The sequence below is a fragment of the Eleutherodactylus coqui genome, chromosome 11, assembly GCF_035609145.1.
Source record: "Eleutherodactylus coqui strain aEleCoq1 chromosome 11, aEleCoq1.hap1, whole genome shotgun sequence".
Taxonomy (NCBI): Eukaryota; Metazoa; Chordata; class Amphibia; order Anura; family Eleutherodactylidae; genus Eleutherodactylus; species Eleutherodactylus coqui.
The window spans coordinates 133,839,164-133,856,129 of record NC_089847.1 but is presented as its reverse complement, the minus strand read 5'-3'; the positions used below and the strand labels follow the sequence as shown (position 1 = coordinate 133,856,129).

General features: G+C 47.0%; 1 protein-coding gene across 1 annotated transcript in view; it reads right to left on the bottom strand.

The window, feature by feature from the left end:
• Nucleotides 1-16,966, bottom strand: part of PARVA (parvin alpha) — a 71,377-nt gene that overhangs the window by 35,647 nt on the left and 18,764 nt on the right. The window lies entirely within an intron of this gene.

The following is a 16,966-nucleotide window of genomic DNA, read 5'->3' as shown; positions in this document are numbered from 1 at the left end:
CTGCAGGGCACGGCGCTCACAGGGTGACGGGAAAGCTGGGTGAACGCACAACCGTCATACAGATTCCCACATATACGTTACTAAGAAACAGAAAACACGAAGAATCACAGACTTGGGTTTAGTGTCTTTTTTTTTTTTTTAATTTCTGGGAGAAATCCTCGGCCTCATTTATCAAAACTGACTGAAAGGAAAACTGTCCGTTGCCCCGAGCAACCAATCACAGCGCAGCTTTTATTTTACCACAGCAGTTCCAGCAATTAAATCTGGAATGTGATTGGTTGCTCGGGGCAACAGACAGCTTTCCTTTTTACAGTTTTGATAAATGAGGCCAAGTAGTCAACATCCTCCTACAGGCTGTGAATACACTGACGTGCCAGATGCTAGCGGGCGTCAGCTGATGATGAAGTGGCGGAGGGCCCGCACCTGTATACATTGTGAGGGGTTCTCTTGTGATGGTGACTGGTTCATGGCGAGGCGAGTTATCGGAGTTCGAGCGAGGCTGGATAGTGGCTGCCAGACAGACATTACAGGTCCAAAGTTGTATGTTTGACATTCCTCGATCCGCAGCATCATGTGTACCGGAAAAAATGTCATAGAAGGCGTCACCACCACAGTGGCCACCAGGGGGGCTTAATGATGGCGACCGGCGGCGTCCGGCTATAATTGTCTGTATGTACACAGAAGCGACTTTGGCAGAAATCATATCCACTTTCAGTACAGGAGACCCCACACGTATATCCCGCAGGTCAGCGCAGGAGACCCCACATGTACATCCCGCAGGTCAGCGCAGGAGACCCCACACGTATATCCCGCAGGTCAGCGCAGGAGACCCTACATGTATATCCCGCAGGTCAGCGCAGGAGACCCCACACGTATATCTCGCAGGTCAGCGCAGGAGACCCCACATGTATATCCCGCAGGTCAGAACAGGAGACCCCACATGTATTATCCCGCAGGTCAGCGCAGGAGACCCCACACGTACATCCCGCAGGTCAGCGCAGAAGACCCCACACGTATATACCGTAGGTCAGCGCAGAAGACCTCACACGTATATCCCGTAGGTCAGCGCAGGAGACCCCACACGTATATCCCGCAGGTCAGCGCAGGAGACCCCACACATATATGCCGCAGGTCAGCGCAGGAGACCCCATATGTATATCCTGCAGGTCAGCGCAGGAGACCCCACACGTACATCCCGCAGGTCAGTGCAGGAGCCCCACACGTACATCCCGCAGGTCAGCGCAGGAGACCCCACACGTATATCCCGCAGGTCAGCGCAGGAGACCCCACACATTTATATCGTAGAAGGCCACACACGTATATGCCGCAGGTCAGTGCTGCGTTCTTTACCTTCCATGGGATATGGGAACAGAAGACCCACCAGAGGACCTCTTATCACCACAACACCGGGCACAGCGCCTCACCTCGGCTCCTGAGGTTATAAATGGACCCTACAGGACTGGTAACATGTGGCACGGTCCGATGAGTCTTGGTACCAACAGTTTCGGGCTGATGGTGGGGTTTGTGTGGCGCAGACCCCTTATGAAGTCATGGACCCCAGTTGTCAACAGGCTGGTAGAGGCTCCATACTGGTGTGGGGTCTTCTCATGGCAGGGTTCGGTCTACTGTTCCGCCTAAACACGTCACTGACCAGTGACCGCTACCTTTCACTGCTTGGTGACCATTTGCATCCCTTCATAGACTTCATGCCCCCCAACAATGATGAGATAGTCCAGCAGGACTGGGTGGTTCACCCAGCTTTCCCAGCAGCAAGTGATTCAATAGACTTTAATAACTCAAGGACTTGTCTTTCCAGGAGATTCCCATGTTCCATTTTTCAGCGTTTCCCCCTAAATGGTATTTTTTAGTGGCAAAGCTGCAGGGGAACCAACTGTGCCTCGGCCCAAGGGCTTTCATCAGCACATTCACAGGTCCTCCCGGCGCTCGAACCAGCTATATTATAAGTTGCTACATTTTACACGCTGCCGCGCCGTAGAGCATCGCACGAACCGGTACAGTGTATGGAGAGCGGGAGGAGACGGTCTGTGCGACGCTCCGAGGAGCTATGAGGCTACAGTGCGGTAGCATGAAGAATGCAGCAACCTGTAATCTTCCTGGCCTGAGCTTTAGGGGGGCTGTGTGACCACAGGAAGAGGGACAACCAGCAGCATGGTGGGGGGCACAGAAGAGAGCCTACACTGTGCATGGGGCTACAGAAGGGGGCTCACACTCAGAATGAGGGAGACTCAGAAGGAGAATTGTGGGGAGTGCTAGGGGCTAAATATACATGGAGCGGACTTCACTTCGGATTTTGGTGTGGAAATTGACACCTGTATTGAGGCACTCTTACTTTGCAGGGCACAAAGGGGGCACTCTTACAGTCTGGGATACAAATACAAGCATTATTACTATGGGAAGGCGCTGTGAGGGGCATGGAGGGTAGCGGCAGAGATGAGACGTTTTTATAAGAAGGGAACATAAACAACACCAATCAGAGGAGACGTCACCTGTGATCACTGGAGGTAACTGCACTGTCATCACTATCACTGGAGGTAACTGCACTGTAATCACTATCACTGGAGGTAACTGCACTGTAATCACTATCAGTGCATAGAGCTGGTATCTATATGATGACTGCCTTATTTGAGCTACACTAGGGCAGATCTGCTGTATCTTTTGGGGAGGGAAAGGGGGTTACGGCACATGGCCGGCATCACCCGGCTGCTGGTGCTGCATCAACAGGTCATTTAAGAGACCCAGCGACGCAGCGTAAAGGTCTTTGCAGAGATTTTTTGGCAGCCATGAAGGGAAGTTGTGAGGGGGGGCCCCAAGCCGAACATTCACACCCGGGCCCTTGAGCCTTTAGCAGCGTCCCTGGTCTTTTGCCTACATTCTCATAAATCATCGGCCGCATCTGAGATTTCGGCTCCGGCCCCAGTATGCACAGAGCGTACCATTAGTGACAAAACAGCTCAAAGATAATAAGCCTCCTGGCAGGCGCATCTATCATGGGGACGGAACGTTATACGGTATATCGCATTAGTCTAGGAAACAAATCCACTATGTAAAAACAGCGTCGCTGCAGCGCGAGCCTAAAAGGTTTGGGCCCACAAAGGAGAAGATGCAATCACTGCCTGTAATCTCCATCAGCGTCATGTGCAATTATATGATGCCGCTCTCAAAACAAGCCAGATCCCGGCCGCCAGAGATACCGGCTCTTTCATCTCTGGCATCTGCTCTCCAAATGGCTGACATTTCTTCTACATATCAGACATTCTAGAGAAATGTTTTAGGCAGCGATTCATCTCCTACGGAGCGCCTCTTGTACAAATACGGCAGGATTCCTGTAATCCGGCAACTGATAATACAGAAATGTTAATAGTCCTTGTGTGGGGCAGGGTGTTAAGGCAGCAGACATGCAGTCCTAAACTCTCACTCTCAACCTGAAGGTTGCAGGTTCAATCCCTGCCTGGTTCAGGTCGTCGGCTCAAGGTTGACTGAGCCTTCCAAAATCAGTAAAATGAGAACCCAGCTTGGTGGGGGGTAATAAGTTATTACCTGAAAGCGCTCTACAAATAACAAGATTTATTTATTTAGTATTGAACAGGACTGCAGCATAAACTAGAATTCATGGACCCAGGAGGGGAAAATTGAGGCTTCCTCATTAGGTTAATTTCATGCTCCTCTCTGACTGGCCTGTGCTGACCATGTGAGCAGCTCTGTCCAATGAGAAAGCAGCTGCAGTATATTAGTAGTCTAAGGACACGTTGGAACAATAATTGCTCAGTGTAAACATGGCCAACGATTGAACGACAAGCAATAACTATTAGCGCTCATTCATGAGGGCATAAAAATCATACTTCAGTCGTTGGCAAGATGTTATGTGTAAAAAGCGATCCTTCATTTGTTTGTCCTCCCTGGCACCGCCCCCCCCCGAGCGAATTAGCGGATGATGAAAAAAATATTTCAACTTTATTGTGGGACAGGTGGCATTTTTAATGGACTATTTTGGAGTATGTATGTGTTGAGAAACTTCAATTTCATGTTGCTGAGTATGATGGGTGGTGGTGGGGGTATGGTGGGGGGGGGGGGGGGGGTCACAGCGTCCATTCCACCATTGTTTTTTGGATTTTGTCTTCATGGTGCTCATTGTGTCTTGTAATGTTGTGATTATTCTTCGGCTCATTACAACTACTCTAGTGGATTTTTTTTTTTGCTGCCATATTCTGAGAGTCATAACTTTTTTTTTTTTTTTTACTGTCAACAGAGCTTCAAGTGGTCCTATTAGGTCGGGCTCACACGAGCCTAGATGAATTGTGTGAGATGTACGCATGTATAATACACGGTACATCGCAGCAATTCACACACATTGATTTTCACTCTTACGCTCACAATAGCGGTTTTTCATTGAGTGTAATACGCGAGTAAACAAGTATGCGGCATGTTCTACTTTACCACGTATTACGCGCGGCACAGCCCTATTATTCTCTCTGTGTGCATACAAGACGCTGTACATATGCAATTACATTGTGTCTGTGCGCCGTTCATACACAACATTGCTAAGTGACAGAACGGAATTTTTATAAATACATCTTTTAAAAAATGGAAGCAGGCAGCCAGTGCAGGCAGCGCATGCGAGATACACCGCCATGTGCAGGCAAGATTCGCTGCCATACGCGGCGATACGCAGGTCCACACCGCAGTAAATCGCTGCATTATATCCGCAGCGCTTTACCACACGCTCCCTTGAGCCTGCCACATGTGAGCTACTGGCAACATGGCTAGAATAAGAGTAATCTCCAATCTCAGTTGATGCCCTCTGTGGGTGATACGGGCACAGCTGCTTCCTGCTCATCCCTGTGCCAAACACAACTACATAGTGGCAGACCTGTACATATACAGTATGTGATTTTGTATATTTCACCAGTGCTACTGCAAGAGGTGGGTTATGGTAATCTCTTGTTCATCAGCGGGCATCACCATTATGGTAACTCATAAACGCTACCTGCATAATAAATAATATACACACACTGTGTTTCCCCGATAATAAGACCTACCCCAGTTTTTGGAGGAGGCTTGAAATATAAGCCACCCCCCCCCCCCAAAAAAAAACCCTAGCAAACCTGCAAAAAAACCAAAACAATACTCACCTGGTCCGTGGCGTTCCGATGCCTCACAATGGTCTCCAATGGCTGCTTGGTGTATACTCCCACACAGAGTAGATACAAAGTACTAGGGCAACCCGCCAAACTAATATGGCATCATTAATAGCTTTCTGATCTGCATGGTGCACTACATGTATCAGAATAGTCTGGCACTTTGTATCCACTTTGTGTGGGACTATACACCAAGCAGCCACCCCCCTCTACATTAGGAGGTTGTATGAGCGGCTGTCTCATCGGTGTCCCTCACAGGTGTAATTGGTTCCCTCATTTGGTAGTCTGCTACCTGCATGCTGAGGTGGTGCACATGCTTGCCCTTCTGAGTCAGTAAGCATATGGCCGTTTTCAGTGATTGGGTGGGAGATTTTAAAGAAAATCTGCGTTGCGTACCGCGCTATTTCTTCCGGTATTTTGTGCTGGATCTGCAACAGAACCTCCGAACCTAAAATACTTATCACAGTTAAGATTTTGTTTCTAATGTATCCAGTAAAGACAAACCACAAGCATTCTACATAGTAAGGGCTTATTGAGACGACCGTATATCGGCCGCGTATTCACGCCGGCCGATATACGGCGTCCCTCTCTGCAGGGGGAGAAGGCTGGAGGAGCCGGGAGCAGTGCTCTGAGCTCCCGCCCCCTCTCCGCCCCTCTGCACTATTTGCAATGAGGGGAGGCGGAATGGGGCAGAGCAAATTCCCGGAACTTAGCCCCACCCCCATCATGCCCCCCTCTCATTGCAAATAGTGCAGAGGGGTGGAGAGTTGGCGGAGAGGGGGCGGGAGCTCAGTTCCTGCTCTTGGCTCTTCCAGCCTCCTCCCCCTGCAGAGAGAGACGCCGTATATCGGCTGGGCGTGAATACCCGGCCGATATACAGTCGTCTGAATAAGCCCTAACATAGTATGTTAGGCTGAAGGGAGACAATGTCCACCCAGTTCAGCCTGTTTCCACACACCCCCTTGTTGATCCAGAGGAAGGCAAGAAAAACCCAATGAGGCAGAAGCCAATTACTGCATTTGGGGGGGGGGGGGGGGGAATCCCTCCCCGACTCCATAACGGCAGTGAGAATAATCCCACCTGACTCCAAGACCCGGATCCCCAACCCCGCTGATTATTTAGTGTCTATATCCGGTAATATCATAGCGCTCTAAAAAAGGCATCTAGTCCCTCTTAAACTCCTCTATGGATTTTGCCATCACCACATCCTCAGGCAGAGAGTTCCACAGTCTCACTGCTCTTACAGTAAAGAACCCTTCTGTGTTGGTGATGAAACCTGCTTTCTTCTAGACGTAGCGGATGCCCTCTTGTTACCGTCGCAGTCCTGGGTATAAAAACAGATCATGGGAGGGATCCTTGTATCATCCCATTCAAAGGTTCATGCCCACGACCGTGTTTTCACCCACATTACACAGGCGTTGCACGGACGCATAATACGCGGTGAATATAGTCAATGAAAGTCAATGGACTTTCCTTGATCCATGCACACCGGCGTGTAGACACTGCGTTTCAATACGCGCAAGAAATAGATCGCAGCACGCTCTGTTTCTCTGCATACCGCGCGTGAGCCCTATACATTTATATAGGCTGCGTATGAAACGCTGTCCATACGCAATACACTGCATATAGGCAGTGTTTCCATATGCATCCCCGATGCTCATACACCCATGTGACACGGTCTCAAGTTATAAACAGAAAAATTTGATGGATCCATAAAAAAAGATTTGTTTCCGTTGCTTATCAGTTTGTGACAGCTCCGTTGATTATACTCTGCGCATGTCCAGTTGAGGAAAATACATGTGCGATTCTTGTCCAAAAATCAGACTATTCGTCTCAGTAAATACACCCTTTCAAATGAATGCGTTCTATGTGTGTCTAAAAAAACTGTAAAAAAAACAAAGAAACGGACAAAAAAAATCATCCAAACAAATGTACCCTTAAAAAAAACATAAGCATCCATGCCGTTAAGGTTCCGCTGTTTTGAACTAAAAAAATAGCGCTGCTGACTGTAAATTGAGCTTTAGCTGCACTGATACATTGTAACAAACTAGCAGAGACTTTTGCGCACTGATGTGTGTAGATCACAGAGGACTGCCAAGACTGGATACAACTGTAACAACCCTATTGCATTGATAAGTGTTCAGTCTGTACAAGTTTCAGGCCGTGGCATGCTCTCATTCACTGACAGCAAGCAGAGATGTGGGGGCATTAGGAGACATGGAGGCACAAAGTATATTGCAAAGTCAGAGAACTGGTTATTAGTAAACCTCTCCAGGTTTCTTCTGACATATAGTGAATGACATGGCTAGACTTACTAATCTACAAGGGCCTGAAGATCTTGTGTCACCCGCTGGCGGTGGCACCGTCACCCACTGGAGGTGGCACAGCTCGTCAGGCGGGTCACTTGGTGAATTTGATGGTCGCCTATAGAGAACAGCGTTTATAAAAATGATTCTGTGACCTTGATGAATAATTACAGTGAGATGTTCCCTGACCTGGGCTCCATTCAGTGGATGTGACTAATATGGGGACTTTTCTTTGGAAGCTTTTTGCAAGTCTATTCTTTGAAAATTACATTGAAGCTCTCAGCCTTTCCCGTCTCTGAACACATATGTACAGTGGAACACGCCGGCGGCGGCTGCCAAGGAGACAGCTGGAGAAGTGCTTGTCCTAAAATCTCATTCCAGCTACAAAACTCAAGTGTTTCCATTTGTTTCAACCTGCCTCACTCAGCACATTTACTGCAATCCGAACCCGCTGACCGTTCCCCAAACCAGGAGGACGATCCCAACGCTGGTGGAAGATCTGACTTGTGACTGATGCACCGCAGACATTATAGGTGACGGCACACATTAATACAAGGCATTGTGAGGGGTTGGCGACTGTCTGCCATTCTCTTGTGACACCACGTGTCAAACTCAAGACCCACCGTGACATTTTATCTGGCCCTCGAGGTCCAGACGTAAAAGACCCTCTTCTAGACCGGAGGGTCCCGAGCTGTGCCTAGAAGACCCTCTGGCGAACTGCGGACTCGTTTGCAGCCTGTCACTGGAATTGTGGCCATGGTGGTTCTACATTGTGATGTTGGGTGCATGCAGACTGAGCGCTGTGGCTGTTACTGCGGCCCCCGGAGCCTTTGGTGCGCACCCCTGTCTGCTTCTCCCGCTGAGCCTATCCTGCAGTCCAGCGCTGCTCGTCAGGCTCAGACCGCGAGGCGGCTTATACATCTCGGCTGGTATGCGCTACCATCCTGCAGAGTACAGTCTGCTCCCACCCACCAGTCCGTATCCTGTGAGCCCACTACATGGACCAGAGAGGACGTTGTGTTATACCGCTACTTATACTGAGGAAGGGAGTTTTTTGGGAACCTTTTACCAGGTTCTGCGAACTCACAGAATTTTTCCTTTTTTTCTAACTATGGGGCAGTGTAGAGTAAGAGTCTGTGTTGGGGGACTTGTGCCCCAATTTTTCTGGACTAGAACCATACTGTGGTCCGTCTCTTCCCTACCCCCCTCCTTTTTAAATCTATGCCTTAAAATACAGTATTACTAATACAAACGGCCCTTTGAAGTCAACCATAATGCTGATGTGGCCCTCGGTGAAGATGACCACAGGCAATACCTCTGCAGCTTTGTAAAGCGTTATAACATCATATTGCAAAATTCCATGTCATCGCCTTATGGAGCCTAGAACTTTCACTGCGAATTGCTGGAACACCCCTTTAAACTAAGTGGCGACAAATGAACCCCTTCAGTTTTAATAGAGCCCGCCCTGCTCATGTTATGCCTTCTGGCTTCGTCCCGGATGAAATAGTACTGCATGCAGTGTATACTGTCCAGGTTCTTAATGGCGGATCCACACTACTTGCATGCGTGATACACAAAGAATAGAAACTATTAAGTTCAATGGGTTCGTTCTCATTTTCTTTTTTTGCACGTGCAAAAAAAAAACCGCAGTATGTTCGACTTTTGTGCGCATTTGTGCACCAAAGGTCCCCATGGAAGTCTATGAGGAGGGTGTGCACAATGCGCTGCGCAATTCCATTAGAAAAAGAACACATCTGGAACTAATTTAGCTAAATAGTCATTTAAATCGAGGCGTAGTTGTGTCCTGCGCACAAAAAACATGTCCTGTGAGCGCGAAGTGTACAGGAAATTACGGCAATACGCGCACAAAAAAAAACTTGTTCATAGCAGTAATACATTGCACTGAGTTGCGCACACAAAGGCATAAGCCTGTGAGGAACAAGCCTACGGGAAATCTGTGACAGCGGTTCAGAACGGAGCCTCCGATTCAGATGTGATCGGCCCGTGGAAACAGGCTGTTTATCTGTGGATGGGGACGGGCGGCTGGAACGATCCTCGGCCCGCTCCACCTCCATTCACTGACCGATCCTCACTCCGGTATAAATGCACAGGAGTCATTATCGTTAGAATGACTGTTGGGCGCCCTGGATCAGACTACAGTAACTCCATCCTTGTGGGACTTCACAGACACTGAACCAGCAGAGGGCAGCAGTGAGATACATGGTCCTGCAGCTACCACCAGAATTATGAATGCTGCTCTGCACGCGACTCAACTTCAAAGATGGCCATGTTCGGGATTTTAGATGGTCACTCTCTGAACAACTTGTCATTCACGGTTCGTCTGTCATCTCTGGCCCAGGGTTTAATTAATGGAATGCGGATCTGTCACTTTGCATGAAAAGTTTTTAGCCACTGAAGACCAAAATAATCCATTATGGTAGATCAACTATCAGATAGATGCCTTCAAATGACGTCTGTCGCAAAACTGTGCCGAAAGCAAAAAATGGTCCCCATCCTCTTCCACAATCTCTACTGTACGGCCAACTTAAAGGAGTTGTGCCGAGATTAAAAGTTACACCATTTGTAGAGGATAGCGGAAACTTTACAGCATGCTTGACTGAAGCCCTATTCACGTTGGGGTCTTTGGGACCCCCACCCTCCAGATCGGTGCAGATCCTAACTGATCTGGACATTTTCCATTGTGGATCGGGGATAACTTTCAATTCCAGCACAACCCCTTAATGACAGAATGTAACTGAAGATGAGTAATGGCCCCTTCACACTGGCGATCACAATATAGCAACTTTGCTCATGAGATGTCTGAGCATCAGTAATGCTTTTTCTTGCAAAAACATCACTGCCGCCTGCAATTTTCTTGCGCGTTTTTCCCGCGATAGACAATAGGAGTTTCTAATGTTAAAAAATGTATCGCACGAAAATTGCAAGTTTGGCTCCATAGGAAAACGCGGGAGATTTAAAAAAAAAAAAAAAAAAAAAGCAGAAAGATAGGACATGCTGCGATTTTTTTATTTTTTTATTTATTTTTTATTATTATTTTTTTTTCCCCCTCACTTCGCATTAATGAAACCATCGCAAATGGGAATGAAACCATTGAAAACATGGGTCTCATAATTCTGCATTTCGCTCACTCCGCATCGCTCAAAGAACACAGGATTTTCTCACACGTGTAACGGCCCCCTCACGCCAGTTTCAGACGAGCATATTTTAGCTCCGTATTTGGTCCGTGTTTTGGGGATCATAACATGGAGCTCATATAAATCTATGAATACGTCGCTGGATTTTTATGGGCATTTTTTTTTAAACGCAGCCTGACCTACTTTTTGTGCTGCAAAATCAACAGCATTTCCTCATCAAAAACCACTTCAAAGTCCGCGCAAATGATGCAGATTTTAACTGGCATTCAGCTGCAGACCCGCTTCTTATTTGAACCTGCAACACCACTCAGCTGTCACTGCAGCGCTCATCCCTCACCCAGCCACCGCTACTAAACCCGCCGCCGGTCAGGTGATGCAGAAGTGGGTGCTGCATATGCTTCACAGTCCCTTCGCCATTTAGGAGGACTCACCTCCCCACCAAAGGATGATCTGCCTAATTGAAAAAGGGAATTTAAAGTGGACTGTCCCTTTAAAGGAATCCCATATATAAACCCGTCCACCCTTCCATAGACTACACCCGGTTTGGGGGTTCACTCTACGGACAGGACAACCACACGAGACACACTGCCAGGACTTAACTTTAGAAACTAGCAGCGATATTTTGTCTGTTGTCCACTAAAGCCTCTGCGCTGCGGATGAAGAATAGAACGCCGTCTGGTCGAGGAAATCTAATTATATCTTTGCTGTATCAGCATATATTTCCTCTATAACCCAGAAGAATAGACGCGGCCAGCTATTCTGAGAAGAAACGAACAACTGGAAGAGCGGCCATGGAAAGTGGAGTCCAGAGCAGATTCTCTTTAACAGGAACCAGACACGAGGCGCGGCTATCGCTTCAAGAACATTCCCTTAAAATGATCCTTAAAGGGAACCGGTCAGGTCTTCTGTTTGTGGGCAGCAGATTACAGAGCAGGATGAGCGGAGCAGATTGATATATAGATGTGTGGGAGAAGATTCAGTAGAGCTTGTATTTATTCATTTATATCACTGCACTTTCTGTGTTTAGGAGTCCAGTGGGCGGAGCTATCTGTGAGTGTCAGCCTTCCCTGTATGACCATGCATAGAAATAGCTCATAAGACCACCCCATAGACTCTGCAATAATGCATTTTCATTGATCACAATGGAATTCTACCCATAGAGGTCAACATTATAGTAACTGTTAAATGAATTCTCACATGCATCATTTTATACTAAAAGTCCTGAAAGGCTGTTCATAGCTTTTTAAAAGTAATCTGCAGAGTTTCTAGCGCAGAAATATACTGTTTTCATCCTTTTTTTCATGTATTCCCTTGCTGGGAGCTGGCTTTGTACGGAATCAATCTCCTTCCCCCTCTGGCAGCAGACAATATAGCCCTTTCTTACTCCACCTGCAGAAGTCTTCTCAGCTATATAACCATGTACTGCAGAAGCCGCTTCTGACAAGGAAGAGTGACTGAGTGTGTGGATCCATCAACACTCAGCCCTTAAGGTGGACATGTACATTGCAATCTACTGCTCCCAGTAATCAGCCATTTTAGGCTGGGGAGAGCCTGCCTGAATCAAGTGGCAGTAAGACCTTAGGACCCATTCACACGGGCATATTTCCTGCTCATGTGCTGGCCGTGTATTTCATGGACCCATTAGAACCAATGAGGCTATAAACACAGGCAGGTCCTCCACACCCAGGCACAGACATCTGATGTGAAGGTGGAGTAGCATGACTTATCACTCCATAGAGCATTCTTCCATTGCTCAACTGTCCAATGATGATGCTCTTTGCACCATTGTAGACGGGCCGATGCATCTTCCTTCAGAGAACTTTTGCACGATGAATGGAGGGAAATAACGGCTGAAATGTATCAGAAATTAGTAGAAAGTATGCCACAGAGAGTATCCAATATCATGAGGGCCAGAGGAGCCCCACTAAGTATTAACAGGCACCCAGTTACTGCTTGCAGGATAGTTTATAGGTGGATGACAGTGGAATCTGCTCTTTAGGGTGTCTTCGCACATAGAGTTTTTGTTCAAGTTTTTTTTATACAGTTTTTGAAGCCAAAACAAGGAGCTGATCCAAAAAAAAGGGTAGTACCTGTCCTTTATTCTTTCTCCCATTTTATGATCCTTGTCTGGTTTTGGCTTCAAAAACCATATAAAAAAAAACTGAAGAAAACCTGCACGTGTGAACACACCCTTGTTACTCCGCTGCAGACTTCAGTGATTTTTTTTTTGTTACCACCAAGGTGTGTTCCCCTTTAAGAAAACAACTTGCGCTTCGAAGCCAAAAAAACGCTAAAAAATAAAACTGCAGAAAAAGCTGAATTTCTGCTTTAACAGCCTGGAAGGTTGTTATTGCTGTGACATCCTACACCGCGCTATTTATTTTTATCTGTACAATCATGCATGTAGCAGAGCGAGTTTTGATGGGACGCCAGCAGCCATCCTTACCGGCTCACATCTGGACTCAATTTTCCACACTTACTACCATAAAAGGTAAATAAGGAACTGGATTTGCAGCGGGATAATCTAAACAATATGAGTCGTGTTACTGTAAGACACCATCTGGAAGACAGTGTGCAGCCCCAGACCATTAACCCCTTGCTGCACAGGGGAGCGTCTGAACATTCCCTGGAAGGTTCCTTCAATCTACCGTTTGGCAGAAGGGGTGCAATTACTTTTGCAACTACAGGACTTTTAGTTAAGGTCAGAATAGGTTTGTTGGGATGATTAACCCTTTGGTAATGTTTCCTAATTTGCAGTGAAAGGGTTAATACAGCAGGGAGCGGCAGTTGCGATGGGGCTCCCTATGTGGTCACATGGTCTGTGCAGCAAAATAGCAAGAAGAAGAAGAAGAAAAAAAGGTCATGATCTTAAATTGGAAGGAGGGAAGTGGAATATTAATTAGCCGGACTTTTCGCGAATACTTGGGAGTAATCTTCCATCCAGCGGCGAAGGATGAGAAATGCAGTCAGTATACAGCGACAAACTGGGGCTACGAACCTACACTGGAACTAGAAGTCTCTAGAACATCCAGCTCTCTGCTTGCTATCAGTGAATGGAAATATTCATAGCCCTGACCTAGTCCAACTCACTGACTACAAAATATCAGTGCAATCAATCATCTGCTGTCAGTAAGGAGAGGAGGCAGATTTGTGGGGCTGCTGTGTTTGCATCACAGAGACATCCTACACTCAGGGTTGTACCTGTACCTACCCCAGACCCAGGGTGCAGGGCTGCTGTGGGAACAGGCACAGAACTGCTTCACTTGTCACAGTGACTACCTGCAACTGCCACAAGGGGGAGCTCACTAAATACTGATTTGTACAGCTGTCATTGAGTGCAGTTCTAGCTGTATAAATCCCTATGTAGTGAGCTCCCCCTAGTGTTGGCTGCCGGTAGTCAGAATGTTATAACTAGGGTTGGGCTCACACACGATCGTATTTGAATTGCAGACTCTGTGATCGGCATCCGCGATGACTTTCAACGTGGGCATCAAATGGCATGCATTTTCAAATTTTTGGATATGAATTGCGTATTCCGTGAGCAGAAGAATCATGGAATCATGCAAAAGGCCTCCATTGATGTCAATGGAGGCGTCCAACCTGCAGGCCATATGCAATAAACATTACGCATGGGATGTGGGTACTCGCATCATCGCTAAGCTAATGGCGTGAGAAATACAGACAATCAAAAAATAAAAAACTGTACTGCGCATGACCGCCGGCGAGCCTCCGCAGTATAGTTTTGTAGGGGTCACTGGCCGGAATCTGCTGCCGACCTGCCACATGCAGAATCTGACCCGGCCTTAATCAGGTCAGAAAATCATAGCCCCCCCCCCCCCTATACCATGAAACTATTCAGCGTGGCATCTGGACCTAAAATGGGAACAGTGGCCGCACGTTGCAGGAGCCAATGGGGAAACAGAACTTCAATTGCCATAGCTTGGGATGCTGCAGGACTCTCAGAAACTCTCATGCTTTATGGTTTTTTACATCCCAGGGCTGTAGCCACTAGAGTGCCCTGTGCGACCGCCTGTGTCACAGATGGCCATGGTGGAAGCCATGGGCGGCCTTAGCTATCTGTGACTCATGCGGTCGCACAGGGCATCAGCCACCAGCTTTAGGTCTACCCAGATGTGCAGCAGCGTCTTGTGGAGCCACATGAATCCCCCCTCCCATCTGATGTTCTGAGGTGCCTCTGATAGCTGATGGTTCCCCTGCAACAGAATTGCTTACCTCTGCTAATGTATTTATGCACTGAACTCTTAGGCCCAATGTCCACGGGCGGATTTGATTTGCGGAATCCGTACAAGTCACCCTATGCAAGATCCGCAATTCAAAGTGCCCATAAGGAAACATTGGCATCCACAACTGAATTTAAGCTTGCAGATTTGATTTGCGGACCAGTTGAATCCGCTCAATTTCAGTGGGGATTCCGTGCGGACGATCCGCAGTGCATCCGCAAATACAGTTGTGGATGCACTGTGGATTTGAAGGTGTAAATCAATTAGGGAGGTGGGGAAAGGCTGGGAGGTGGAGTTTTCCATGTGAATGATCCGCAGGGCACCCGCGTACATCCGCACGGGGGGAGAAAGAAATAAAAAATACATCGCATCCGCAATCACCGGCAAGCATTTAAAAATAATTTCCGCACTGGGATGCAGGTCTTCCGCTGCGGAAATCCACGTGTCGTGGACTGAGGCCCTAGTTTGGGCACTGTATTTATGTTATTAGCTCGGTCCTGCGAATGTCAGGGCTCGAACTTGCAACCTCCTGCACTTCAGTTGGCAGCTTTCTCCGCCAGACCATCTTGGTCTTCCTATGTTCCTCGGTTTCCCTGTCTTGGCTCCACCCTGTTCCTGATCCCTCCTTCCTTGCATGATAATTGTACTTCACAAACCTTGATCTAGCTCCCCTGCTATCTACACTGAGACCTCCTGATACCGACCTCTGGCTTACCTTCTGACAATGCTACCCCCTCCATCATATGTACTGCAACACGACACCTCCTGATACAGACTACCGACTTCTCTTCTGACAACGCTACTCACCTTCTCCATTTGTACTGTGACAAGAGACCTCTCATTGCTGACTCCTGGTACTTCTCTGACTACTCTCCAGACCGGCGGCTGCTACACCTGAGGCTCCAACCTTGTGCCTGAAACTGCCGCAGGGACTGTATTAATATACTGAGCTTGGTTAAAGTGCCAGATTTTATGTATTGAGTTTGGTTTTGAGACTGTATTTATGTACTGAGCTTGCTTCTAGTGCCCTATTTTATGTACTGAGCTTGGTTCTGGGGCTGCATTTATGTACTGAGCTGGGTTCTAGTGCTCTATTTATGTTAGAAGCTGGGTTCTTGTGCTGTATTTATGTACTGAGCTTAACGTTCTGCAGCTGTATTTGTGTACTGATCTTGGTTCTAGTATCCTATTTATGTATTGAGCTTGGTTCTCATGCTCTGTTAATGTTATAAGATTTATGTACTGAGCTTGGTTCTGGGACTGCATTTGTGTACTAAGTTTGGTTCTGGTGCTGTGTTTATGTTATAAAGTTGGTTCTGGTGCAGTATTTTATGTATTGAGCTTGGTTCTGAGATTGTATTTATGTACCGAATTTGGTTCCGGTGCTGTATTTATGTTAGAAGCTTAGTTCTAGTGCCGTATTTATGTGCTAAGCTTGGTTCTGGGACTGTATTAATATACTGAGCTTGGTTCTAGTGCTGTATGTTATGTATTGAGCTTGGTTCTCAGACTATGCACTGAGCTTGGTTCTAGTGCCGTATTTTATGTACTGAGCTGGGTTCTGGAATTTTATTTATGTACTGAGCTGGGCTCTGGTGCTGTATTTGTGTACCGAGCTTGTTTCTGAGGCCATATTTATGCACTGATCTTAGTTCAGGTCCATACTTATGTTAAAACTTGGTTTTGGTGCTGTGTACGTTATAAGCTTGTTTCTAGTCTCATATATATATATACTGAGCTTGGCTCTGGTGCTGTATTTATGTTATAAGCTTGGTTTTAGTACCATATTTATATATTGACCTTAGTTCTCAGACTCTATTCATGTTATAAGCTTGAGTCTAGTGCTCTCTTTTTTGAACTGAGTTTGGTTCTGGGACTGCATCTATGTACCGAGTTTGGTTCAGCTGGTGTATTTATGTTATAAGCTTGGTTTTAGTGCCGTATTTTACGTACTGGGTTTGGTTCTGGGGCTGTATTTATGTACTGATCTTGGTTCAGGTGCCATATGTATGTTATAAACTTGGCTCTAGTGGTTTATGCACGGAGTCTGGCACTAGTGCTGCATTAATGTACCGAGATGAATGACATTGGGCAGCACCAGGTGCCAT